At 41.9% G+C, this 26,150-nt stretch overlaps 1 protein-coding gene across 1 annotated transcript in view; it reads left to right on the top strand.

Annotated features, from left to right (window-relative positions):
- cemip (cell migration inducing hyaluronidase 1) overlaps positions 1 to 26,150 on the top strand; it is a 206,771-nt gene that overhangs the window by 62,293 nt on the left and 118,328 nt on the right. The window lies entirely within an intron of this gene.

The following is a 26,150-nucleotide window of genomic DNA, read 5'->3' as shown; positions in this document are numbered from 1 at the left end:
GGGAAATGCAAACTTTGAAATATTCCAGTTTTCTCACTTTGACTCGGCAACGATCCCTTGTCCTCCAGTTTATCTCCAACGACTTTTGTAACAACCTCCTGTTACCACCTTGGGCTCTCCCAGCACAGTGACACTAGTACTAGTGTACTAGTGTCACTGTCACTATAGCGCAGCCTAACGTTCATTATCATTGTTACAGTTCAGGCTGGTCTCGGCGGGTGCGCTCTCCTGCAGTGCCTCCGAGCGCACTCGCCGTGTATGCTTCTGTCGGGATGGTCTGTCATCCTCTGCGTCGCTCTGCCAGCCTGTGTCGCCTGCTCGCATTTTCCTCTCGCTCCTCCGTCACTACTAGTGTTTGTATGGGAGAGAGACACGATCAGGCTAATTAAGCCTTTTCCCGGCACCGTCCCTTGAACCACGCCTCCACTTGGTCCCCTCTGCAGCTGAGCCCAACCACGCACCGCCACCACAACTCTATAAACACTATTTTCGTGTCAAGGAAACATCAGACTACTGCAGAAGTCCAAGTCAGTCCTCTCCCACTAATGGTAACCTGTCTTTTACCTGTGTCCATCTCAACAATTGGCTGTGCAGATGCTACAAACCTGAAAGGGAAATCCTAGAGTTTAACAACCTGGACATATGTAATAGCAGAGCTTTTTTCAAATGATCCAGTGAGGCCAAAGCATTCAAGCCTTAAACATCAACAACAGTAAATTGTTCTGTGCCTCATTTCTACTACAGGACTTCTGTTTCAACACTGCTGAGTGCATCCAGGTCATGCAGGTTGAACCTGGTGGTTGCTCTGCACTGTAGTAGAGATGTGTAATGATTGCTGACTCCCTGATTTTGACTGTTCACCTGTGCTTACAGTGCTGTGCCAGCGTTAAAGAAAGCTCTGGCTCCATCATTATCATTCTCATTCTGGTACAGGGGGAAAAAAACACACTCGCTTAGGTGGCACTAAACACAGGATTTAGCGACAGTAACCTTGCAAAATAGATAAGGAGGAGAAACCACAGTGAGTCAGACTGGAGTGATGTTAACAGGTGCAAATGTGTTTTAAGAGGATTGAATTGATGCTATTGTATTGATGAATTGATTGTAAAAACTTGCCAAATAACGCGATACAGTGGTGGGGCAGCAGTACTCTATACCAAGTAGGGAAATCTGTCTGTGGAGATTACAGATTTAAACAAAATAACGTGCTACTAGGAGAACATTCAAAAAATTGTGAGACTATATGTTTGTATTTATACAATGCTTGCCAGTTAGCGAGCTTTGTTCTATAGGCTACTTGCTAGTGTTGACCCACTGAAAGGCAGGATGCTTCCAGGCAGTAAACCGTAAAGCAAGGCAAGAAGAAGCACACCTCCAGGCTGGTTCTTCTTAGGGACGCACCGGTATTTCAGGTAAGGATACCTGGGTATGATATTTACTACGTACAAGTAGTTTTGGGGGAAGCCCAAAAGAAAGGAATTGCCAAAGTAATTATTCCTTCTCAGAAAGTCAAACATGAAGTTCTTCATTATGTAATAAATTATGTCACAATAAAAGAGAGGTGAAAATGTACAGAGTGAGGAGCAGCCGTATTTTTCAAAAATGTTTTACGAGTTCAAGTTAAACATCTGTAGTTCCTCCTTTACTGACGCACGACATGCCACCGATGTGTGTGCACATCTATCTGAATGTGAGTGATGGTAAATGTCTCCTTCCAAATGAATAGCAATGACCATAAACACTCCTCACTGCCGTGTTGATTTACCAGCTAGCAGCCCAGCCCGCCTTCTTGCTCCAATAAATTTCTCTACCGTCAAAGCTGACACACACACACACACACAGAGGAATACTAAATATAGGGATAATTGTTGTATCTTGCCAAAGAGATTTAGTGTGATGCTGAAAGATAAACATCTTCACGCCACAGTGTCACTCCTGTCTTGTTGTGATCTGCTCAGATTTACTGTCCCTGTGACAGGCAAGTAGCTTCTCTTGCCTCCTAACATCTGCACTGTGTTTTAACATTTGTGTGTTTCAGACACACACTTGTACACACAGATGGGAGCTGACAGTGTCTTGGGTTTCTCGTGTTTGCTTCGATCTACATGGCTGTGAATTTGTGTGGCGTGTTCTATGAAAATCCCCTCTGCCACCTGCCTCAGGCTCTCTTATTCTTCACACACACAGGGCAAGTACCTACTGTACATAAGCTCATACCAGGATACACATACTGTACATGCCAACATACATTCTCTTTCTAACCAACACAGAATGGGTTCCGTTCTAGTTGACGCACATCATTTTGAACTGTTTGGAGCATTTCCACCAAAAATAAATAGCTGAAAAGTTGGTTCCCAACTAAAACTAGAAAATGCATTTCCTGCTGAATGTTGGAATGCTGAAAGCTGAAATGAATCTCAAAAACATTGCTGAAAATAGATATCCAATTTAAAAACAATTGCAAAAAGCTGAATAATTCAAAAAGTTGAAAGATTACAAATATGAAGTTATATCACCCCTCTCCTGAAAGAGCTGAACATTTTGATATTCGAACGGTTTCTGTAGCTTAAAAGAATTCCAGCAGAAGTGATATTTGTTGTAGTAGTAGTAGAAGTATTATTTGCAGTATAAGTATGAGTAGCATTTGAATAAGTACTAGTTGTAGCAGTAGTGATATTTGTAGTAGCAGTAGTAGTAGAAGTTGTCGTCGAAGTATTTGTAATTAGAAGTAGTAGAAGTAGTAGTATCAGCAGTCATACTAATAGCTGTAGTAGTATTAGTACTGGTTATTAGTACTGGTAGTAGCAGGAATAGCAGTATTAGCAGTTGTGGTATCAGTAATAATAGTAGTGGTAGTGGTAATAATAGCAGTAGTGGTAGTAATAATACCTGTGTGCCTGAAGCCATTTCATGGAGATAAAACAGGGAAACACCTCTCAAACAAATCATCAAAAGTCCCATAACCGTAGCTCCTATTGCTCCGATATTAATAATTGAGGGGAAGAATGAGTTGAAGAACAGATCCTGTAAAAATTGTGTCTGTAGTGTAAAAAATGTGGCTTAACTGGCGATCTAGAAATGGGGTACCGTGTTCTGTGGAAGATGTTTTTGAAGCAAAATTTAACATTGGTCTCTATGGAGCAGAAAGTTGGTTTTCCTCTCAATTAACGGCTTCTGTGTCAAATGTGGAAATCTGTGGGATTCCACAGTCATTTTTCTACGACAAGGACAATATTAGCTACTTCTACATCCAGAAATTATGCATGAAGAGTGAAGATTGTGGACACAGTGGCAAAATACAAATGTTTTTTTTACAAGAATCTCAAGCTGCTCTTCACTCTAGCGGTGACATCACGCACTCTAAGCTGCGCAATACACACCCATAAAGTCAGAAAAGGGCTGTAAAATCATAAAAGTTAAATTGCTGCAGTTCAAAAAGTTTAAAAGATATCAAAAAGCTGAATCATGTTGGCAATAGTTGAGGGTTTTCTCAACATTTGAAAGTTGAAATGGTGTCTGTAGCTGAAAGTATGAGGAAGTTGAAGGATTTGAAAGTTGAAGAAGTTTAAGAGGATTTGTAAATATTCTCCATAGAGATCCCATTCAAAAAAAAGTTGCTAAAAGCTTAATAATTCAAAAAGTTTAAAGGTTAGGAATAGAAAGAGATAGTTGAACGGTTTCTGTAGCTTAAAAAATGAAGAAGAAGAAGCGTTGCGACGAAACGGGGGACGGAAGAAATTGTGGAACTAGAAAAAGCATTTCCTGCTGAAAATGCGTTGGAATGCTGAAAGCTGAAATTAATTGTGAAAAAATTGCTGAAAATTAAGAAATGGGAGACTCTGTTTGAAAAATGTTGAAGCTCGAAAGCATTTAAACTGCACTGCTGAAAAACCTTCTCGTTGAAATGTCTAACTATGGTGTCTGTATCTGAAAGTATGAGGAAGAAGAAGGCTTTGAAAGTTGAAGTACAACAGGATTTGAAGATTTTCTCCATAGAGATCCCATTCAAAAGAAAATTGCAAAAAGCTTAATTCAAAAAGTTTAAAGATTACAAATATGAAAAGTAAAAGCACCCCTCTCCTGAAAGAGCTGAACATTTTGATATTTGAACAATTTCTGTAGCTTAAACAAATTTCAGAAGTAGTGATATTTGGAGTAATAGTTGTAGAAGTTGTATTTGAAGTAGAAGTATTATTAGTTGTAGAAGTATTAGTAGCATTAGAATAAGTAGTAGTCGTAGCAGTAGTGATATTTGTAATAGTAGTAGTATAAGTCGTAGTTGTAGTAGAAGTATCATTAGTAGTAGAAGTATTAGTATTAAGAAGAAGTAGTAGTATTTAGAAGAAGTAGTAGCCTAGTATCAGTAGTAGTAGTAATAGCTGTAGTAGTGGTCGTAGTATTTAATATAACAGTAGTAGTAGCAAAAGTAATGGCAGTATTTGAAGTAGCAGTAGTAGTAGTACTAGTAGCAGTCATACTAATAGCTGTCGTAGTATTAGTACTGATAAGGCAAGGCAAGGCAAGGCAAGTTTATTTGTATAGCACATTTCAACAACAAGGTAATTCAAAGTGCTTCACATAAAACCATTAAAAGCATCAAAACATAAGGCAAAAGAAAAGGAGATTTAAAAACAATTAAAGAAACAGTGTAAGAAATAAAATTCAGTAGTAAAAAGTAAAGGAGATTTAAAACATACATTGAAACAATAATTGATGTCTCCCTGAGACATTACGCTGCACGCAATCAACCATACACTGCCGCAATTCTGCAATTACTCGCACACAAACCACGTCTGGAAAAGATCTCTGCCGATCTGCGTTTTATAGTGTACGCCTTGCACGAACTCGGTCCCGGAGGAAATGCCGATATATTGTGCAGTCCTTTTAAAACCATTAAAAGCATCAAAACATAAGGCAAAAGAAAAGGATTAATTAAGAACAGTCAATTAAGAACAGTGTAAGAAATAAAATACAGTAGTAAAATGCAGAAATGCAGGAAATTGATGAATATATTAATTGAATATGGTTCAATTAAAGGCAGCAGCAAACAGAAAAGTCTTCAATCTTGATTTAAATGAGCTGAGGGTCTCAGCAGACCTGCAGCTTTCTGGGACTTTGTTCCAGATATGTGGAGCAGAAAAACTGAACGCTGCTTCTCCATGTTTAGTTCTGACTCTGGGAACAGATAGTAGACCGGTCCCAGACGACCTGAGGGGTCGGGATGGTTCGTAAGGTAGCAGCAGATCAGAGATGTATTTTGGCCCTAAACCATTCAGTGCTTTGTAAACCAACAGTAGGATTTTAAAGTCAATTCTTTGTTGGACAGGAAGCCAGTGCAAAGACATCAGAACTGGGGTGATATGATCCACCCTCCTGGTCTTAGTGAGGACTCGAGCTGCAGCATTCTGAATCAGCTGCAGCTTTCTGACGGACTTTTTACAGAGACCTGTAAACACACCGTTACAGTAGTCCAGTCTGCTGAAGATAAATGCATGGACAAGTTTTTCCAAATCCTGTTGAGACATAAGTCCTCTAATCCTTGATATATTCTTCAGGTGATAGTAGGCTGATTTTGTAATTGTCTTGATATGGCTGTTCAGGTTGAGGTCTGAATCCATAACTACACCTAGATTTCTGGCTTGGTTTGTGGGTTTTAACATCAGTGACTGAAGCTGAGCGGTGATTTTCAATTGTTCATCCTTGGTACCAAAAACAATTACTTCTGTTTTATCTTTGTTTAATTGAAGAAAATTCTGGCACATCCAGATGTTGATTTGTTCAATGCAGTTACCCAGCCCTTGTATGGGATTATAGTCCCCTGGTGACATAGTTATGTAGATTTGTGTGTCATCTGCATAATTATGATAACACACTTTGTTGCTTTCCATAATCTGAGCTAGTGGAAGCATGTAGATGTTGAACAGAAGAGGCCCCAGTATTGAACCGTGGGGAACACCACATGTCATTTTAGTCAGCTCTGATGTGTAATCAGCCACAGACACAAAGTATTCTCGGTCCTTCAAGTAGGATTCAAACCAGTTAAGTGCTGTGCCAGAGAGTCCCACCCAGATGTTTAGTCTTTCTAGGAGTATGGCATGGTCGACCGTGTCGAATGCAGCACTGAGATCCAGTAACACTAAGACTGAACTTCTGCCATTGTCTATGTTTAAGTGGATGTCGTTGAAAACCTTAACAAGAGCAGTTTCAGTACTGTGGTGCTGTCGAAAGCCTGACTGGAAAACATCAAAGCAGTTATTTACGGCCAAGAAGTTGGTCAGCTGTTGGAAAACCGCTTTTTCAATTATTTTACTTAAAAATGGGAGGTTTGATATTGGCCTATAATTTTTCATCGTTGCGGAGTCTAAACTAGCCTTCTTTAGGAGCGGTTTAATAACTGCAGTTTTTAGGGCTTGTGGGAAGACACCTGAGAGAAGGGATGTGTTTACAATATGTAAGAGATCAGTGGTCATGCAGTTTGAAATATTTTTGAAAAAGTGTGTTGGTAGAATATCCAAGCAGCAGGAGGATGACTTCAGATGTTGTATAATGTCTTCTAGGCTTCTACGGTCGATTGAATGAAATTGTGTCATGATATTTGAATGGCTGTTATTCAGAGATCGGGACAACACATATCCTGTGGTTGGTGTGGAGGCACTGACTGCTTGTCTAATTTTCTGAATTTTGTCAGTAAAAAAGGAGGCAAATTGATTGCATGCCCAGGTGGATTGGAGCTCAGCAGCTACCGACACTGGAGGGTTTGTTAGCCTGTCGACGGTAGCAAATAAGGCGCGTGTATTGTTCTTGTTTTTGGTTATGATGTCAGAGAAGAATGACTGCCTTGCATTTCTAAGTTCCAAATTATAATTGCGAAGTCTCTCTTTATAGATGTCACAGTGAACCTGGAGATTAGTTTTTCGCCACCTGCGCTCAGCTTTCCGACACTCTCGTTTCTCTATTTTGACCAACGTAGCATTTCTCCAAGGAGATCTTTGCTTACCCGAGACAACCTTCACTTTAGTGGGTGCAATGGCATCAATAATATTTTTAACTTTAAAATTGAAGCCATCTACAAGCTCATTGACTGAGAGGCAAGAGAGGGCTGGTGTGGAGGAGAACTTCTGAATAAATAGTTCACTGGTGTTTTCAGAGATGTAACGCTTTGTCACAACCTTGGTTTGGACATTTGTGTGCAAGGAGATTGCACTCTCAAAGAAAACACAGAAATGATCAGAGTGCAACATCAGTCACAGCAACCTTGGAAATGTTTACACCTTTGGTGATGATTAGGTCCAGAGTGTGCCCCTTGTTGTGGGTGGGTCCTGTCACATGCTGAGTCAGATCATAGTTATCAAGGACACCACATAGTTCTATAGACTCTCTGTCCTGGGGATTATCAACATGGATATTAAAATCACCAACAATAACAACACAGTCAAAATCAATACAGATTACAGACAGCAGTTCAGTAAACTCATCAAAGAAGGTTGCACAGTATTTAGGCGGTCTGTAAATGTTTAGGAATAAAGCTTGAGTGGAATTCAGAGCCACATATTCAAAAGAACTAAAATGACCAAAGGACATCTGCTTGCATTGAAGAGAATCATTAAATAAAATGGCAACTCCACCTCCTTTCTTATGCGCTCTTGTTTCGCTCATGAAACTGAAGTTGGGAGGTGTTGATGGTAGTAGCATGAATAGCAGTAGTAGCAGTTGTAGTATAAGTAATAGTCGTAGTGGTAGTAATAGCAGTAGTGGTAGTGATAATATTGATGGTAGCAGTAATAGCACTAGTAATAGTAGCAACAGCAAAAGATGTAGTGGAAGTAGTAGCAGCAGTAGTCGTAGTAATACTAGAAATATTAGCAGCAGTAGTAGTTGTCGCAGTATTAGTAAGAGCATTCATTATTTCAACAAAAAAGCCGAATTTTGAGCTTAATGTTTACATACAGTTAATCCATGGGGCTTTTATTTTGAAAGGGTGGGGCTGGGTGGGGGAGAGGAGACAATCATAATGTTTGACACACAAACAGAGGTTATTAAATGACAGGCTTCATCACAAGCAGTTCAGTGAGAATTCACTCTCTGGAGCTTTTATTTTGAAATGGGGAGAAGGGGAGAGGAGACAGAATCATAATGTTAGATAAACACAAACCGGTTATTAAATGACAGGCTCATCACAAGCATTTCAGTTAGGATTCATTCTGTGGGCCTTTTATTTTAAAATGGCGTGTGTGTGGGGGGGGGGGGGTGGAGGAGGGGGGAAAGACCTCTAAAGATCCCTAAGACCTGACTGAGAGAGACACAGAGAGAGAGAGAGGGAGAGGAGTGTATGTGTGCGTGTGTCTGTGAGTCTGTGTGTTTATCAAAAGAAGACACCAAGAGTGAGCTTAATGCAGAACGTCGTCGATATGAATGAAATCAATTTACAGGCAGTACAGATTGCAGCCATTACAGACTTCTACATCTAGCTATAGGCAGAGTCTTGACAGTGGTGGTCTGTTCTCAGGTCAGCCTGTTCAGCACTGAGATAATCTCAGCTGGAGCGGTAAAGCAGCAAAAACTGCAATGAAAGCCAAGACATGTAACAGGTAAGATACGTTAGATTCCTTTAAGGTTGTTTATTAGTCAACAGAACGTGTCTTAAAACCGCTTTTCTTACCTTTTGCTTCATCCGGTCTGTTTGTTATTGTGTTTAACCAAGTCTCGCTCAAGAAAAAGTCTCACTCTGAAATCTCGTGAGATGACTTGTTGCCAATCGACAGCGGTGGAAATGTGAGTGCAAGTTGGAGAAAGGAGTTCCAGGAAGAGTTTGCTGTGTTGGAATACCTTGCATGGCAGTGAGTCTAATAATATCACGAGATTACGTGACAATCGTGGGATCACAAGATCAAACAACAATCCATCCTGTCAGGCTTTAAGTAATGCGTTGCGCAACACGGAGAGGAGACTGTTGGTTCTAAACAAGAATGGCGGCTCCTGAGGAGGTTAGCTTAGATGCTGCAGTAGCATCAGTTTTATCTGAACTGGAGAGGGTTTATTCATCAAAAGAAGAGGAAGAACGACTCCGAAGGCTTTTCAGTGTAGCTCCTCTTTGCTACCTTGATCTCCTTTGTCTGTGTTTCTGGTCTGGTTGTACAGGATCCTGTCCCCACTTCTGTAGGCCTCCTCCTTAGCCCGACGAAGCGGCCTACGTTTTTCAGTAAACCAGGGTTTATTGTTGTTATATGTGCAGGTTTTATTTGGCACACACATGTCCTCACAGAAACTGATCGATGTACGATGTCACAGTGTCAGTGAGCTCATCCAGGTCTGTAGCAGCAGCCTCAAAAACACTCCAATCAGTGACTGTGACTCCAGCTTTGCCTCGTTGGTCCATCTCATCAGTCTTCACCACAGGCTTTACAGATTTTAGTTTCGGCCTGTAGGTCGGGAGAAGATGAACCAGAAAATGATCAGAGAGTCCCAGAGCTGCACAGGTGAGTGAGTGACATGTGTCCTTTATTAGTGTAGCAGTGGTCCAGTGTGTTTTTGTCCCAGGTGCTACACGTAATATGCTGTCTGTATTTTGGCAGTTCTTTGCTGAGGTTTGCTCTGTTGAAGTCCCCAAGAACAATGAGTCTGGATATTTGTGCTCAATGTTGGTGATCTGCTCAGCCAGGTGTTGGAGCGCCTCACTCACACAGGCCTGAGGTGGGATGTAAACACCGGCCAGAATGAATGAGGAAAACTCCTGCGGTGAATTAAATGTTTTTTAATTGAGGGCTGCATGATTCCTTTAACAGTGTGATATCTGCACACCAACCTTGGTTAATATAGAAGCAGATACCTTTTCCCCGACAATGCCGCTACGCGGCCCGCTTGGTGGATTTGGAAGCTGTAGTGCGCTGTCCGGGATGTGCTCACCAAGCCAGGTTTCAGTGAAGCACAAGGCGGCAGATCTACTAAAGTCCGTGTTTGCTGTGTTGAGGAGCAGCAGTTCATCCATCTTGTTGGCCAGAGAGCGGACATTTGTCAGATGGGTTGACAGGAGCACAGTTCTGAATCCCCGCTGACGCAGTTTAACGAGCGCTCCTGATCATCGCTTCCCCCGTCGCCGTCTCCAGCAAATCCCGAGCAGAGCCGCTGCTCCTCCAACTAAAAGCTCTGTAAAACTTTCCGGTTCAATGAAAAACGGCGAAGAAGTTTGACCAGTGGATTGACGGGTGTTTAAAAGTTTCGCCCTGCTGAATGCGATCAGAGAGGGAGAGCTGGAAACAAGACAAATAAACAAAAACAGAAGAAGTACGAGAGAGCGCAGTACCTTCTTGATATACTTAGACACAAATTCAAGGGACAATACTGAAGTTGCCCTTTTAATGGAAACAATGACAATGTATTGAGGGTGTCAGGTTTGGATCTACAGGGGTCCAGTTGGCCCAGGGCCCCTTAACAGGTTAATGTAGCCATGCTTAGAAATATCTCTGCTTATTTTGTTATGACACTTTCCAACACCTGACAGGTACTGCTGTTGGGACATAATGTTGACAGTTTGATGGGCCGTGCTGTTGACTGACAGCAATAATAGAGATAGTTCCAGGAGGCTGAGGCCCTGTTTAAGTGTATTTCTTGAGGGCACATATTTTAATTCTGAGGCTCTGCTTTCCTGATATTCTGTACGGCTTTAAATAGATTTGTCTAGTTTTCAAAGCACCCATAGTGAAGCTTGTAGTACAGGTTGGCTCTGTTTAATGACATCCAGCAGTGCTCTGTTGCTCTTAACTGAAGCTCATCAGATTAAAGCCCAGCATTGCCCTGTGTGTAAGTCTGGTCAACGGCATCTAATTTAGGACATCACACACCGTTTCCTTTGAGGACTAAATGAGATTAAATGATTACGCTTCCAAAGATCCCTCCCTACATGGGCATTAAAGCTAGAGTCTCAGAAGATACTGAAGAAGAAAGACATGTATAGAGCAAGAAATGTGGCCATGTGTAAAAATAGACAGAATCAGAATCAGAACCGTTTATTGCCATGATATGTTGAACATACAAGGAATTTGACATGACGGGAGGTGCAAAACAACAATCAACAGTGCAAAGTAGAAACATATTAAATTTACAGAAAATATAAAATAAAGTAAAATATAAAATTAAGTGAAATATAAAATAAAGTGCACAAACGAACAGATAACAGGACTATAAACAAGTGAGATGTAAGTGTAGTGTAAAAGTGTCGAGTGTAATAGAAGGGATGTGCAGGGGAGTGACCGGTAGGAGTTTGTACTAACAGGACAGGAAAGGTAATTATGGGAGAAACAAATGATTTGATTTCTAAGGGACTCATATCCTGACTGTATCACTGCAGATTGCTGCCATGTGAGCATGTGCTAATGTGTTTGGCGTCATGGGTTTCATGTCCCTGTCCTGTCAAAAAGCACTGATGTGTCCCTGTAGCTTCCGTAGCAGCTCGGCTGTAGTTGTGTTTTACATTATGGATATGTGATATGAATGAAATAAATAGGCAGTTGGTTTGTTAAGTGTTTTGTTGGTTTAGGCCTTAACACCTCCACAAGGATCAGCAGTTATTTCCTCTCTTCCTTCCACACTCATCACTCAGTCACAATTAGGCACATTTTTGAAGCTGTGTTGCAGAGGACAGTGATCCATGTCTTGAGGAGGAGCAGAGCTCCAGGCTCTATGACAGTTGTGCATGAAGCCCGCATGTTAGCGTGACTGCTGCATTTCCTGATTAATTCAAAGTTCCAGTCAGGTTTCAAGCTGCATTATTGGTATCATGTGACCTGCTGGGTTTCAGTTAGAAGCATACTGAGTTACTGAGGCTTGGTGGCTTGACCCCAGAAAATGCTCAGCACAGGGAAAATCTCTGTCCCTCCACCCAACATCTTCTTCCTCTCTCCTGAGAAAGAGAACGAGGATGCAAGAATGTTAGAACTGTGTACTTTTTTGACTCAATCTCAGGTACACTCTCCTCCGATTAATCCGCAGATCAACATAGTACACGATATAAAAAAAAAATCAATACAGCACCATAACTTAGTCTACTCGCCTCATTCAATTAATATTTCCCCCAAATTAAGCTTGATTTATCTGGTATCTATGTAATCTTTCGACGATGTTTGCTCAAAGATGAGTTTGTAAAGAGAGACCAAGGGGTCCAGCATAGCTCAAGTAGATCCATTTCATTCCAACACAGCACACTTCACTGAAGTGAATTGCTGAGATATTCTCTTGAGGCTACACGCCATCCCCATCAAACTAGAGCCAATAATAAGTACTGACTGGTGTTCCAGTGGCACCTCACCGTGTGAGAGACAGTAGATGGACAAGGGGTTGGGAGACATTCATGGTGTATCGTGTCATGGTTAAAATGGGTGTGCAGCTTCCAAGGGTTGCTAGGTCAGTGAAATGGAGTTTGTCATTGCAGTGGGCAGAGGGCAGGAGTTACATCAACAGCTGTCAGATGTAAATATGATTCCACCCTGTTACCACTCCACTGCCGTCACTGCTCTCTATTTTCAACACTTGACTTTCTTTTTTCGTCAACGGTAGAAATAAACCTATGCCACAAGTTATATGCAGTATATGCACCTGGTAAAAATGTTAGCATTGCATGTGACTGTCAACTTCTCGAGCATCTCTCACTCTGCCTCCTCTCGTCCTCTCAGCATGGTTGCTGTGTCTCACCAGGATATACATCTTAATTGGATGAAGTACTTAAAACAAGAGTTGTTATATATTTAGTCATCCCATCAGTGGAAACCTGCTAGCTGTGTGCTCTGTCACCCAGGACTGAACTACTAGGCTGGTAACATCTCTGAGGCAGCAGGCATGAATGATCAAGGTGTATTACACTGTAGGGAATCATAACAATGATTATTCCCGTTGAAATTGACAAGCATCAAGACATGACGGTACAATGGCTACAACGCAGTATTTGTCAACCGTGCAGAAGGAAGCATGCGTTGCATAGATATATAGATGCATGCTTCCTTGTGCGCATTGATACAGTTGGTGGTTGGAAAGAAAATAGGTCCTACATGAAACTGCTCACAACGAGGTCTGTGAATTATCTTGATTAACCAAGTCATGATTGCTAGAAAAAGACTTTGATGTTGAGTTATCAAATGTATTTTTGCTGCTTTTAGTGGATCTAGTTCCAGTATATTGAAGAGAAGGCAGATGTCTCTTCAGCTGATATCTCCAACTCTCAGCAACTCACGCCTAAACTATAGACTGACAAATAGCTAAAATACTGGCAGCAAAGACACCACTAATTTACTGTTACTTTGAGCTGCACCTACTGTAATTTATTTCAACAGTATCTTACCGTCTATTAGACTACAGTATGTAATAGTGGAATAACTGGGTTTTATGGTATGTAGCAGCATGTTACCGTTTATTTACAAAGGATGATAAAATCTGCTACTTTTGCTTTTATCGCCCCACAACAAAAAAATGTAGACAATACAATGATGCATATACAATACAATATTGCTGGTTTATTACTTGTCTTCAATCATTTATACGGCTGACTTTGTAAGACATATAATATAAGCAACATTTGTATTCCCAAACTGAAGATGTTTAAAAGAAAAATAAATACTTACACACACATTTTACACATGTAAATATGACCTGCATGAAGAGAAGGAGAAATAGAGATCCAACAGTGAGAGAGGATTTGAGTGCCTCACTTCATCGTCTTGGAGACACACTTTGACATTTCTAGGTCTCCTCTCCCTTTTGAACATCGTCCCGTTCCTTCTGGTTGGCAGTTCTGTTTCATCCTTACTGACCGCCAGAGGCAGTGCTTAACACTGGATATCTTCTGTCTTGCGCATGCGCAGGTCGAGTATAAGCTTAAATAAAGATGTGTCTACGATCAAGACATATTGGAGCTTGTCGCTGTAGCCTTGTGACCACCGGTCGGAGTTGCGAATATCTCGCCCTCCAAAGGCTGCGACAAGATGTCCCTCTTAGGAGGGAACGGCGTGTTTCGCCGTTCAGACCATCGAGCTGGTGGACGCCCCTATCATCGGTCATTCACCAGTCTGATAAGGGCCACCTAAGTCGTGAAGACAGCAATCGGTGAGACTATAACAGTTTGTTTTCCATGGTTAGCCGAGTGCTTCCGCTCTAGCTAATCGAGTGGCGTGATAGCGAGAGCGTAGAGTTACGCTGTCGGCCCGCCCTTCACAGTGAGCAGTGTCCTTGCTCAGGCTAACTTGATGAGATACTAGTTAGGCTTCAGGCGGCACAGGACACTGCTCGCCTTCTCTCACGTGGCCCGGTGGGGCCTCAAGGTGAACATGGAGAAGAGCTACCTCAGCCCTTCTCAGAGCATAACCTTCATTAGTGTGGCTATGGATGCAGTCACTATGAGAGCCTGTTCGTTGGTCCAGCGGTTGGACGACATCCCCCACAACCTCTCCCCCTTCTGCGGGGGCAGACGGTTGCCCTACATCCTTTTCTCCGCCTATTGGGCAAACTGACAGCTGCCTCAGCTGTCGTTCCCTTGGGTTTGCAGATGGCTGAACAGCCTCCACTTGGACGCCAAGTGGCACAGATACAGGGCAATAGTAGTATCAAAACAGTGCCTACTCGCTCTATCCCCATGGAATGAGAGGGCATATCTGGCAAACGGTGTCCCCATGGGCTCTGTTCCATTCTGCTGGGAGATTGTGACAACAGATGCCTGCGGATTTGAATACTAAGGGAAGCATACTAAGGTTAACAATGAGACAGTAGGGAGCCACAGACTGGTGTCCCTGCGATTGCGTCCCCCGAGCGCCCCGAAGACCCCTGCTTGGGACCTTGGTACTGGACACCCTATGCTTGCGTCCTTTTGAACCCCTGGCACAGGCGGAGCAGAGAAAGCAATCGGGAAAGCTATCGGCCAAAACGCGGCCAGTAAGGATGAAATAGAACAAACTTTCGGAACTTTCGTTCTACAGTCTAGTCTATAATAGCACAAATAAGTTGGAGTTAGGTAAGCAATGTTACATCTTTTCACTGTAATTAGCAATTTATTTTTACATACATTACCTTTGCTGGCTATGCTGTTGGCTAGCTAATGTTACTATAGCTACTTGCGCTCGAGCTAGCTAATGTTACAGAGCTTGCTTCGCCCATTTTAGCAACTTGATGTAATGAAACATTTGAGATGTTAACAGTTCAATAATCATGAAGACAAAACAATACTTCGTCTCGGTTCCTCGGTTAATCTCTACATGGCTGTGATCAGAAGGATGACTACTGAAGCTGTGCTGTCCAAAGTCACGTTCAGGATCACATCTTGTCACTCAAAAATGATTAGTGGACTATGAGCAGTTTGATAAATAAAAATGTGCTATCGTAGCAGAAACATAAGCCTACAATTAACAGTATGATGGTTAACCGACGTAGGATGAATATTTCCCGTATGTTGGTTGTAATGAAATACTGTAAGATACTGTTGTAAATCCACCGTTAATTTACAGCATTCATTGCAGTGCAGTGGTGAATACTTCTACTTCCTACTTCTCCTTCAACGCTAATATCTCCCCTTCCCACACATACTTCTTTTTATTTCCTCTACAGTTTGTGATATTCTTGTAATATTCTTCTCTCCATCTAGACAATAGCACTGATACAGTGAAGTGAAGGTACCCCCACCCACCGCTAATCTCAAATAACTTTCATCATTTGTGTGTTTCAATTTCATCATGCTTACATTTTCAGCTGCTGTATTCTTTGGGCTGTGCAGGGATCACACAGTATGACTGCGGGGCTCGCCGAGCATCCCGCCCCATGCTGCTGGTGACTCTACCGCCAGCTTTAATGAGGTCATTTCCCCGTCTCCTTCTCTTTAATGTAACTCTTGAGAGATTTCATAATATTATCCCAGTGACAGAGGGATTCTTTTCTTGTACTCCAATTAGTGGTGCAACGGATCATAAAACTCACGGTTCGGATCGTATCACGGGCTAGAGTCACCGATCAGATCACCGATCGGATCAGCACAAAAGACAAAAGGGAGAAAATATAACTTTTAGAGATCCCTGATCATGTATTTTTGCCGCCGATACTAATTGCAGATCAATGATGATCCAAATTGGCAGATACAGATCCCTTTGTTGTTTGATAGCAGCTGGTCTACACGGCTCCAGACTACTTATTTTCATATTCGTTCTGTCAATTTCAATACGGATTGTTTGTTTACGATATAAGATTATGCAATGAAAATTATAGAATGGATTTTCGTAGCAAACGTCTTTATTTTGTTCTATCCAACCTCCTCCCACAGCCAAAGACATGCAGCTTAGGTTAATTGATGACTCTAAATTGCCCCTAGTTGTGACTGTGAGTGTGAATGTTTGTCTGTGTCTATGTGTCGGCCCTGTGATGGTCTGGCGACCTGTCCAGGGTTAACCCTGCCTTTACCCAATGTCAGCTTGGATCCGCTCCAGACAGTTCAGCCCCCCTAAAATAGGCATAACGACGCCCCTGGGTTGAGGACAGCATGTTCAGTATGTGACCAAATGTTATTTTCCTGCAACCAAATCCAGACTTTACAGGCTTTTCATGAAAGATGCACACCTCCACACCTACACACACACACACACACACACACACACACACACACACACACACACACACACACACACACACACACACTTCCCCCTCCTGCCTGTTAGCATGTGTGTTGAGGCAGGTCTGTTATCAAAACTGGCTGACTGGCTGCTGAGTGAATCATATTACCCATTGTCACTGCAGGCCTCAGGATGTTGCTAATAGTATACATATTGTTAGCACTGTGGGCAGACTTACTTCTCACATACCTGCGTGTGTGTGTGTGTGTGTGTGTGTGTGTTGCAGAGCTTGCCTAAACTTTTTCGGGGCCCTAAGCAGAATTTGATTGTCAGCTCAGCAGCACGTTGACCTGGAGATTCACTATAAACTTGTTACTACAATGCATTTTTCTCATAAAGTGATTTGGTGAAATATAACCAGCTCTGAATTATGAATGAGGTGTACTGCGAGATAACACAACAAGCCAGAATACATTCAATCTTTTGTTTAAAGTCAACTTTGCAATTTTCAAATGTGAAAAAAGGAAAACGAATGCAGTATGCCTTAAACGGGAAAAAGAAAAATACTTAAATTATGACAGACAGGAACATGAAAAAAAGGCAAACAAAAAATTCTGCTTAGGGCCCCAAAAACGCTGACAAGCCGATAAAATGAGTTATCGATCCTCAAAGAAAGAAATCCAATAATTGAACAACACATTAAAATGGAATTGGCTTCTTGCTTCTCATAATAATGCTAGTATTCAAAAGAAAAATGAGTAGAAATGCTTTGTTGATGGTTGTACAGTTCTGCATTACCAAAGCTCTAACTCTGCTGAAAATCACCTTTAGTTTCATACATTAAGTTTTGTTTCCCTGCCTGGTCATTGATTACTTTTAATTTAACTACTGATAATAACACATATTTAAGGTTGCATTTTTAAAACCTGCAGTGTGTAACTTATGGCTCCCCTTGGCAGTGAGAGTAGTCATACAACAGTGTCCATTGGTGCTGATGATGTATGCCTGCAGGTGTGCGCGCTACATCTCCCCCCTCCCTGTCTTCCTGTGCAAAAAAGAGCAGCGAGAAAGACAATTCAATCATTGAAGGTGATCCGTGTTTTTCCTCACCCTCAATCGCTTTCCTTTCTCGACTTTAATCCTTCCTCTAAACACAGTTTCTGTTTTATCCGGAGCATCCACTCCTCAAACTTTTCTGCCAGAGCTTTCACCATACTCCTAGCTCCTAGTGCCCCTGTCTAGTGCTCCAGTCTCACACAGACTTTATATGCAGTAAGATTTCATGAGAGCTACTGGATCAAATTTGTTCAGAGGGGTCGTCTAGGTCCAAAAACAAGAGAACTGTGTCATATATGGCGGGAAATCCTCTCTCGCACTCATTATTAATATATTAAAACATAGTAGCCTAAGCTTTTTAAAGCCATTTTAGTGACAATTGCAAGAGATATTTTTTTAGAGACCTCCTAAATGTATCTGTTGAGGCTTTCAGGGAGTCTCAAGTGTCAAGGACGCCCTGTATTTCACACACTGTCCTGGCTGCTGCTCCGGCACTAAGGCTTCTTCTCCCGTTCTGCCCCCTTTAGTTCCGGCTATTTGACGGCACGACAGCTTTAACTTGGGAAACATGCGGAGGAGATATCAGTACCCTTTTCACGTGGGACATGTCCATCTATCCTCAGTGTAAATTTGCTTTGTTGTGATAAAGTAGAACACAGCACAATTGTGCTAAAGAGGGCACTGTTTATGTTAATTGCCACTGGCCAAGCCCAAAGTTTAATTTAACTGCTTTGCTAGTTTTTTAATGTATACTTCCCCCTTAAAATAAACATCTGTATATCAGGTACTCACAGCGTGTTACCTTGAATTTTTCTCTCATGCCTCCACAGTGAACAAAAAATTATTTCCTTTATGAATTGAAGTAAATGAAGGCTGCGTTTAACAACAGCATAACTATATAATCGATTTACAAACTCTAAAACTTTTTCGCCATCGTCTCACACTTGCCAGGTGCACAGCGAGTCCCTGCTTGAGACGGTAGTGTGGAGGAAGTGTTTTAAATAGTCAGGTTTTAGTGAAGATGCATGTGCTGATAAATGAGACTTCGGTTACACTACATGAGCTGTGTGAGAGTTTGTGAACGGATGTTGTCTTATTGTTTTGCTGTTGTTGAAAGCGGACCCCGTTCACTTCAATTCATCAAGTCTGTTTTTTGATTCTTTATCCACTCTAGAGGCATTGGAGAAAAACAACGTCTTTAAGGAATCCAAGGTATCACTGGGTGAGTAATTGATATACAAATAGGAATTTTATGAGTAAAGTGTTCCTTGATTTTTGTTCATTTGTTCATTACATTACCTTCATATAATTAATATAAACATAATGTGAACTCTCCCATTAAAGAAAATTGCTGCAGCAGCAGCAGCAGTAGTAGCAGCAATAGCGGTAGCAGCAGTAGCAGCAGCAGCGGCAGTAGTAGCAGCAGTAACAGTAATAGTAGTAGCAGCAGTAGTAGCAGTAGCAGCAGCAGCAGCAGCAGTAGTAGCAGCAGTAGCAGTCGTAGTAGCAGTAATAGCAGTAGCGGTAGCAGTAGTAGTAGCAGTAGTAGCAGCAGCAGTAGTAGTAGCAGCAGTAGTAGCAGTAGCAGCAGCAGTAGCAGCAGTAGTAGTAGCAGCAGCAGTAGTAGCAGTAATAGCAGTAGCGGTAGCAGTAGTAGCAGCAGCAGTAGCAGCAGTAGCAGCAGCAGTAGTAGCAGCAGTAGCAGCAGTAGTAGCAGTAGTAGCAGTAGCTGCAGTAGCAGCAGTAGTAGTAGTAGCAGCAGTAGCAGCAGCAGCGGCAGTAGCAGCAGTAGCAGCAGTAGCGGCAGTAGCTGCAGTAGTAGCAGTAGCTGCAGTAGCAGTAGCTGCAGTAGCTGCAGTAGCAGTAGCAGCAGTAGTAGTAGTAGCAGCAGCAGCAGCAGTAGTAGCAGCAGTAGCAGTAGCTGCAGTAGCGGCAGTAGTAGTAGCAGCAGCAGCAGCAGCAGCAGTAGTAGCTGCAGTAGCGGCAGTAGTAGTAGCAGCAGTAGCAGCAGTAGCAGCAGCAGCAGCAGCAGCAGTAGTAGCAGCAGTAGCAGCAGCAGCAGTAGTAGCTGCAGTAGCGGCAGTAGTAGTAGCAGCAGTAGTAGTAGTAGTAGCAGCAGCAGCAGCAGTAGTAGCAGCAGTAGCAGTAGCTGCAGTAGCGGCAGTAGTAGTAGCAGCAGCAGCAGCAGCAGCAGTAGTAGCTGCAGTAGCGGCAGTAGTAGTAGCAGCAGTAGCAGCAGCAGCAGCAGCAGTAGCAGCAGTAGCAGCAGCAGCAGCAGCAGTAGCTGCAGTAGCGGCAGTAGTAGTAGTAGCAGCAGTAGCAGCAGCAGCAGCAGCAGCAGTAGCAGCAGTAGCAGCAGCAGCAGTAGTAGCTGCAGTAGCGGCAGTAGTAGTAGCAGCAGTAGCAGCAGTAGCAGCAGCAGCAGCAGCAGTAGTAGCAGCAGTAGCAGCAGCAGCAGTAGTAGCTGCAGTAGCGGCAGTAGCAGTAGCAGCAGTAGCAGCAGCAGCAGCAGCAGCAGTAGCAGCAGTAGCGGCAGTAGTAGTAGCAGCAGCAGCAGTAGTAGCAGCAGCAGCAGTAGCAGTAGCTGCAGTAGCAGCAGTAGTAGTAGCAGCAGCAGCAGTAGTAGCAGCAGCAGTATTAGCAGCAGTAGTAGTAGCAGTAGCAGCAGTAGTAGCACACTTGAAGGTAATTTACAAACCTAAAACATTCAGGGCTTTTGAGAAACGCACTGGATTACTAAAACATCCATTCAAACTGCAGCCCATCAGCTGGGATGAGGGATTTCTCCACTGTAAATGGAATGCAGTGTGAGCTTATGAAAATGTACAACAGTGGCGTGGTATTCCTGAAGCTGTAAGGGGATTGGCTTCCTGCAGACGTGACAGGGAGCAAAACATTTATTCAGACATAAATGTGAAACGTGAAGTGTGTGTGAAGTCAGCAGATTTTCTTCACCTCCATATGGCTGGAGTTTAGTAAGACCTCAAACAGAGCTGCTAATCCAACCAACAGAACTCCACCCGGCACTTTGTACTTCCCCAGAGGTATGTTATTACCTACTATTTATGGACTTAATGCATGTCTTTGCGAGAGATTAATTGTACGTTTTTGTTACTGTGGAAGTCATAAAAACCTCTTTGAAAGTGTCCTCCACCCTCGGTCAACTTGTGTGTGTTGCTGCGTCTCTGTATGTGTGCCAGGCAGTGTAGTTCAGAAGGGGAGGTGGCACACTTTTCTCAGATGGTAATATTTTAGGAAGTATGTGTGAGAGCAGTGCCAGCTTGAGTCCGAAATTTTAGGGTCGCTCTGAGCTCGTAAAGTGTCCAATAACCTGCAGCACATCAGCTCTGCGTGTCGTCTCTCCCATACATCTGAATTTACAACGGATTTCCTAATGTGACTGTTTTCTCTACACCACAGTTATACTGAAGTACGGAAGAGTTGCACTGTTTTGGCACAATTAGAGATGTCATTTACACTTAAGCATGCATACATGTGTGTAGTGTGTTTGCATGTAGTCTCTCTGTCGGCTTGAGGGCTGAAGGTGAAGTGCTGAGGGTGTGAATGGGAGCCACTGTGATGATCAAATGCTGTTATCCACTGCCTTTCATAATGTGGTCATGTCCGCTCTCAATTGGATAAATTAGAAATCTTCACATCTTTTCTCTTCACACCTTCACATCTTTCCTTGACCCCATGACATTTTCCATAGAGATCAAGGAAAAGTGGTTAGGAATATATGTTTTAATTATTCCATAATAACCACCTTTAACAACTTTTTATTGTTATAAATTGTTTTCAAATTGTATTCATTAGTTTCATTTTGTTATTTTTGCTGTAGAGCAATCATTGATTTATTAATCTATTGACACAACTTTATTTGACATTTTACTGGAACCTCTCTGATTACTTTATTCGATGTGTTGTTCGATTACGTCACAACAAAGGTGAATGATAGCTGGCTTTCTCGTTTTTCATAATTGTAAATCAAATATGTTTGGATTTTGATCTGTTGTTCGGACAAGACAAGAAACCTTCTTACATTTGCCAATGTGTCCACTTCTAGCCACGATTGTGTTGTTTCCATAGTAATGTGTGACAGGAGCAACAAACACCCAGAAAAATGACGCTCCGAGGCAAGAATATCTTATTTGTTAAAAGCCTGCTGCCTCTTCTCTCGTCTCCTCTCGCCTCCTCCACTTGCATCTCCTCTGGGCGGGACTAAGGCTGCGGTCGAAAAGTCCCAAAATGACCCCCTAACATCTAATCTACACATTAAAAGTAATACACAACATTCACCTCCTGAAAAGGTCACAGGCAATTCAAACAATGTGGTGAAGAAGGACTTTTAGTCATTGCTAAACACGAAAAGCTGAAAACCTCGTGCATGAGTTTGGAATAGAACCTGTTAATGTTGAAGTTAAATGCAGCTAATCATCCACCACCCAAAGATACAGTTATTTTCTTCCACCCTGCTTCTCTGTTAATGTGCTGATTCTTGTCATGAATCCGCTCAATCAAACCAGATATAATGTGATTAAAGCAGTAATGCAAGTTGGGTGGAGCCCATACTCCAAACTGCTCATAGCTTCAGTACGCCAAACTGTAATAACACGTGCAAAGTGTTTCAAAGTGTTTGCCTGAGACTTGGACTATATATATATATATATATCTATATCTATATATATATATATATATCTATATCTATATATATATATATATCTATCGATCTATCGATCTATCGATCTATATAGACCGAGGTTATACAATGTTGATCAAAGGTGTAGTGTATTCCTCTGAGGCTGCATTCCTGACTGAGAGCCAGTAACACATGCACTGAACCAGTTTTTGTTGCCAAGTCAGGAGCCTTTTGGCCCCGAGAAGGAAACATGTGAGCCCCCTCATGACACCATCTCACTCATAATGCATCAATGAGAATACAGTTGAACAGCCGTATAATCACTCTCCCATTTCCTTCCACACCACCACATGTGTGGGTCACTCTTGTTCCTCCAGGAATTTTGATCTCACAGTCGCAAAAATAAATACAGTCAAACAATAACTGCCATGAAGGTTCAAAGTGTTCCACATGAAAAGCTTCATACGTGTACAAACCACTTGCCACTTTGGACAATATGCATTTTCTTTTGTTTTTGCAACATAAATCCATAAACCCAAGCAAAATAAATATCCATCTAATGAACTTACTGACAAATTGCAGAAAACAGGTTGTTATTGAGGTTTGTTCTATTTCTGTCACGACCCCCCCGACAAGATGTTGCTGTTTTCTTGCCCTGCAGTGCTGATGATCGTGTCCTCATAAGGCAACTGAAGAGATGGAGTGATTTTTGTGTGTTGTTTTAGTTGGCAGCCATGTTTTCAAAAGAATAAACAATGATCCACGAGAATGTTCTCATGTCCTTTATTTCATTTATTTCACATTATAAACAGTATGCTATTATTATTTTCCAATAACTGAATAGCAACATGTGGTCATGTCTCATTTAATCCAACACGACTTCAGGTAGAGTTAAAGTGAAACTGCTGTTTTTCACAACTTGGTGAAACACAAGCAGTCAGACTATCAGACAGGTTGGAAACAAACCCACGTTAGACAAACTCATTCGGAAGAGAAAATGAAGGTGACTGGTGAATTACAGGGATAACCAAACTGCCTGTTAACATTCTTGAGAATGCACAGAGACTTCTCTTTGTTTGATCAGCTGCTATTGCCAGTGGTGGAGGTGAGGGTAGACCCCGGTCTCTTTCTGGCTGTTCACAGTATTCCCACTAGAGTGCCGCTCGGGCCGCATATTTCTGTCCATACAGCGCACAAGAGATTCGTAACCAAGCCCAGCCTGAAACCGTCACTCTTTATTTTTACTAAATTGAACTTCAAGCAACATGTCAATTATGTCAAACCCGAACATCATTTGTAAACAATTGTATGAACTCCGCCCGACCCGTTGGGTCCCGCAGGGCTCAGAACACTCTGGTAACCACAGAGGGACTAATAAAGGATTATCTTATCTTAACCACCACTTCCTCCTGAGTAATTTACCCATCTACCTGCTAGTACACCCTCCTCATCTGGGATTATGCTTAAACCTACATCCCATAATGCATTCACCATGGTCTCTGGAGCAGAGCATGCAGAATATTTCTATGCTGCCACATACAGTACATTCTCTGATCTCAGGCGTCCTTGGTCTTAGTTAACTTTGATGTGATTGAGTCTTAAGGAAAGATGATTTATTGTAGATTGTTTACAGTGTGCAGTGCATGTTGTAGTAATGGTGGTGTGTAAAACCGATCACGAGAGCAATCATCTTTCTACTGTACAATCTCCAAAGATGAATGATGAACACAATTGCTGTAAAATATAATTTTACTGGAGACTGTGGATTCCTGCAGCACCCAAACAGCTCTCCACCATCACAATTTCTCTTTAAACAGAAGATTACAAATTGTGTGAAATGTCCTTGAATCTGCAGTAACTGACCACCAGAAGTCACATAGTTGCTAAAAGGAGCACTTTGCCAGCAAGAAATGGAATCTTTCATCTTCTTTTGTTGCTGTTGTAGCACAGGGAGCAGCAGCTAGATGAGATAATCTTATGATTTGTATTGATATGCAGAGGAGGTTACCTGGAAGAAAGCTTGCAATGATTACTATTCAGCCGTGACCTGTGAGTGTGCACATACATATATAGGCTTCAAATATCCAGATCAACTGCAAAGCATATGCACACACTCACATTAATACATCGACATTTGGACAGAGATGAAGTGAGTAATAGAGGGACCAGCTGTAATAGCAGCGCAACGTCGACCAAACAAATTGAATGAAATATGAGGCTGTGTGTGGCTCTTTAAGACAACATGCATGGTACATGGGCCAGCAAACTACAACTCGCTGCACAGACAAACTCCCACCAACTCTGTCACAAATAGTCAAACAGCAAGCTAATTGCATGATCAAATAAATTATGATTAATAATTATCGCATTCCTTTATGCCCACAGCCTTTTACTGAGCTCTCTACATTGCAGCACGAGCTAATTGCATCTAATCAGAGCCAGCATCAGGATGCTGCAGTTTACAGCCATTCACACTATGTCCTGGAGGTCATGGAATGCTGGGGGAATCTTCACAAGGCAGAGCTGCTGTACCTTTCAGTGAATTAATCTGCAGTAAACACTGTTCATGCGTTCAGTGAGTAATTCAAAATGCTATATGTCATTGTATGATTTACAGACTTTTTTATGTAGCTGCAGTTAGCGCCACTTTTTAAACAATGGGGAACAAATCCTACTGTGTTGTATTATGTTGTGTATACTGTGTATGTATGCACAAACATTTGTCTGTATTGTATTTCCCATGCACAGCGTAGTGTGCAGATGTAGCCTTGGACAAGCTTGATCCTCATCAGACTTGTGCTTGACTGCAGTCAACAACACTCAGTGTTCGTGTTTGGTCCAAGTCCAGACGATATTCCTGATCCTGTTATCTTACTGATGGTCAGAGTAAGACTATTTGCTGAAATCGTGGTTATAATTCTGAGAAAAAAATATCATTACATTCGAAATAAAAGACTTGTTTACAATGTTACACGCTAAATATGAAAGTGTAATATTGTTCCACACATTAGTGCATATAGATAGGCTACATATTTAAAATACAGATGATCTGTTACTGTACATGGCAAAGACACACTGTGGAAAATAAGCATTACTTGTGCAGAACAGTGCACGTGATATTGAAGAATTTTGCAGTGCTGACTCTCCAGTCTGCTAAGAGAGACTGGAAAAGCAAAAAATAAAATACAGAAGAGCCAACTTGACTTGGTTGAGACAAAAGACTGTAATTAGCGAGCTGGTGATAAGTCAGAGAGTGTAGATGCAAATTGTAGCACAGGTTTACAACCAATGTATGCTAAACACAAGGAATGTGATGGAAGGCTAGCAAAGACTGTTAGTGATTACACAGTAGTCAAGATGGTGGTGGAGTTTGAAGGTGGAGTTAAACAGTTCTGCACACTGTAAAAGACACAATTGAACATTTTGCACATAATAGATATGAAGTTATCAGATCAGATATCAAGAACAATCAACCCATTCTCATTCCCAAATCATCAGGACGCTTGGTCAGGACCTCTTGGCTGAACTTAGTAATGCACTGGGAACTTTGGTTCAGGCAATAAAACTACTTTGTTGGGTTTAGCAAAGGATCATGTTTTGGGTTAAAATAAGTAAGTTTGTTACGTAACTTCAGTTTTGTACGTAAGTCAAGTACGTGACTTAAAATAAGTCAATGTTTATGTTTGATTTCACAAAGGAAATGAACAGTAGGTGAAAGTCGTGTTTGTTAGATCCGTTACATTACAGTCATTTAGCAGACGCTTTTATCCAAAGCGACTTACAATTCAGATTCCGTCACATACACCGTAGGCACAGCTACGGGAGCAATTTTAGGGTTAAGTGTCTTGCTCAAGGACACATCGACACACAACCAGCAGAGCCGG

The sequence above is a fragment of the Melanostigma gelatinosum genome, assembly GCF_949748355.1.
Source record: "Melanostigma gelatinosum genome assembly, chromosome: 2".
NCBI classification, from domain to species: Eukaryota; Metazoa; Chordata; class Actinopteri; order Perciformes; family Zoarcidae; genus Melanostigma; species Melanostigma gelatinosum.
This window is presented reverse-complemented; position numbering and strand designations above follow the sequence as displayed.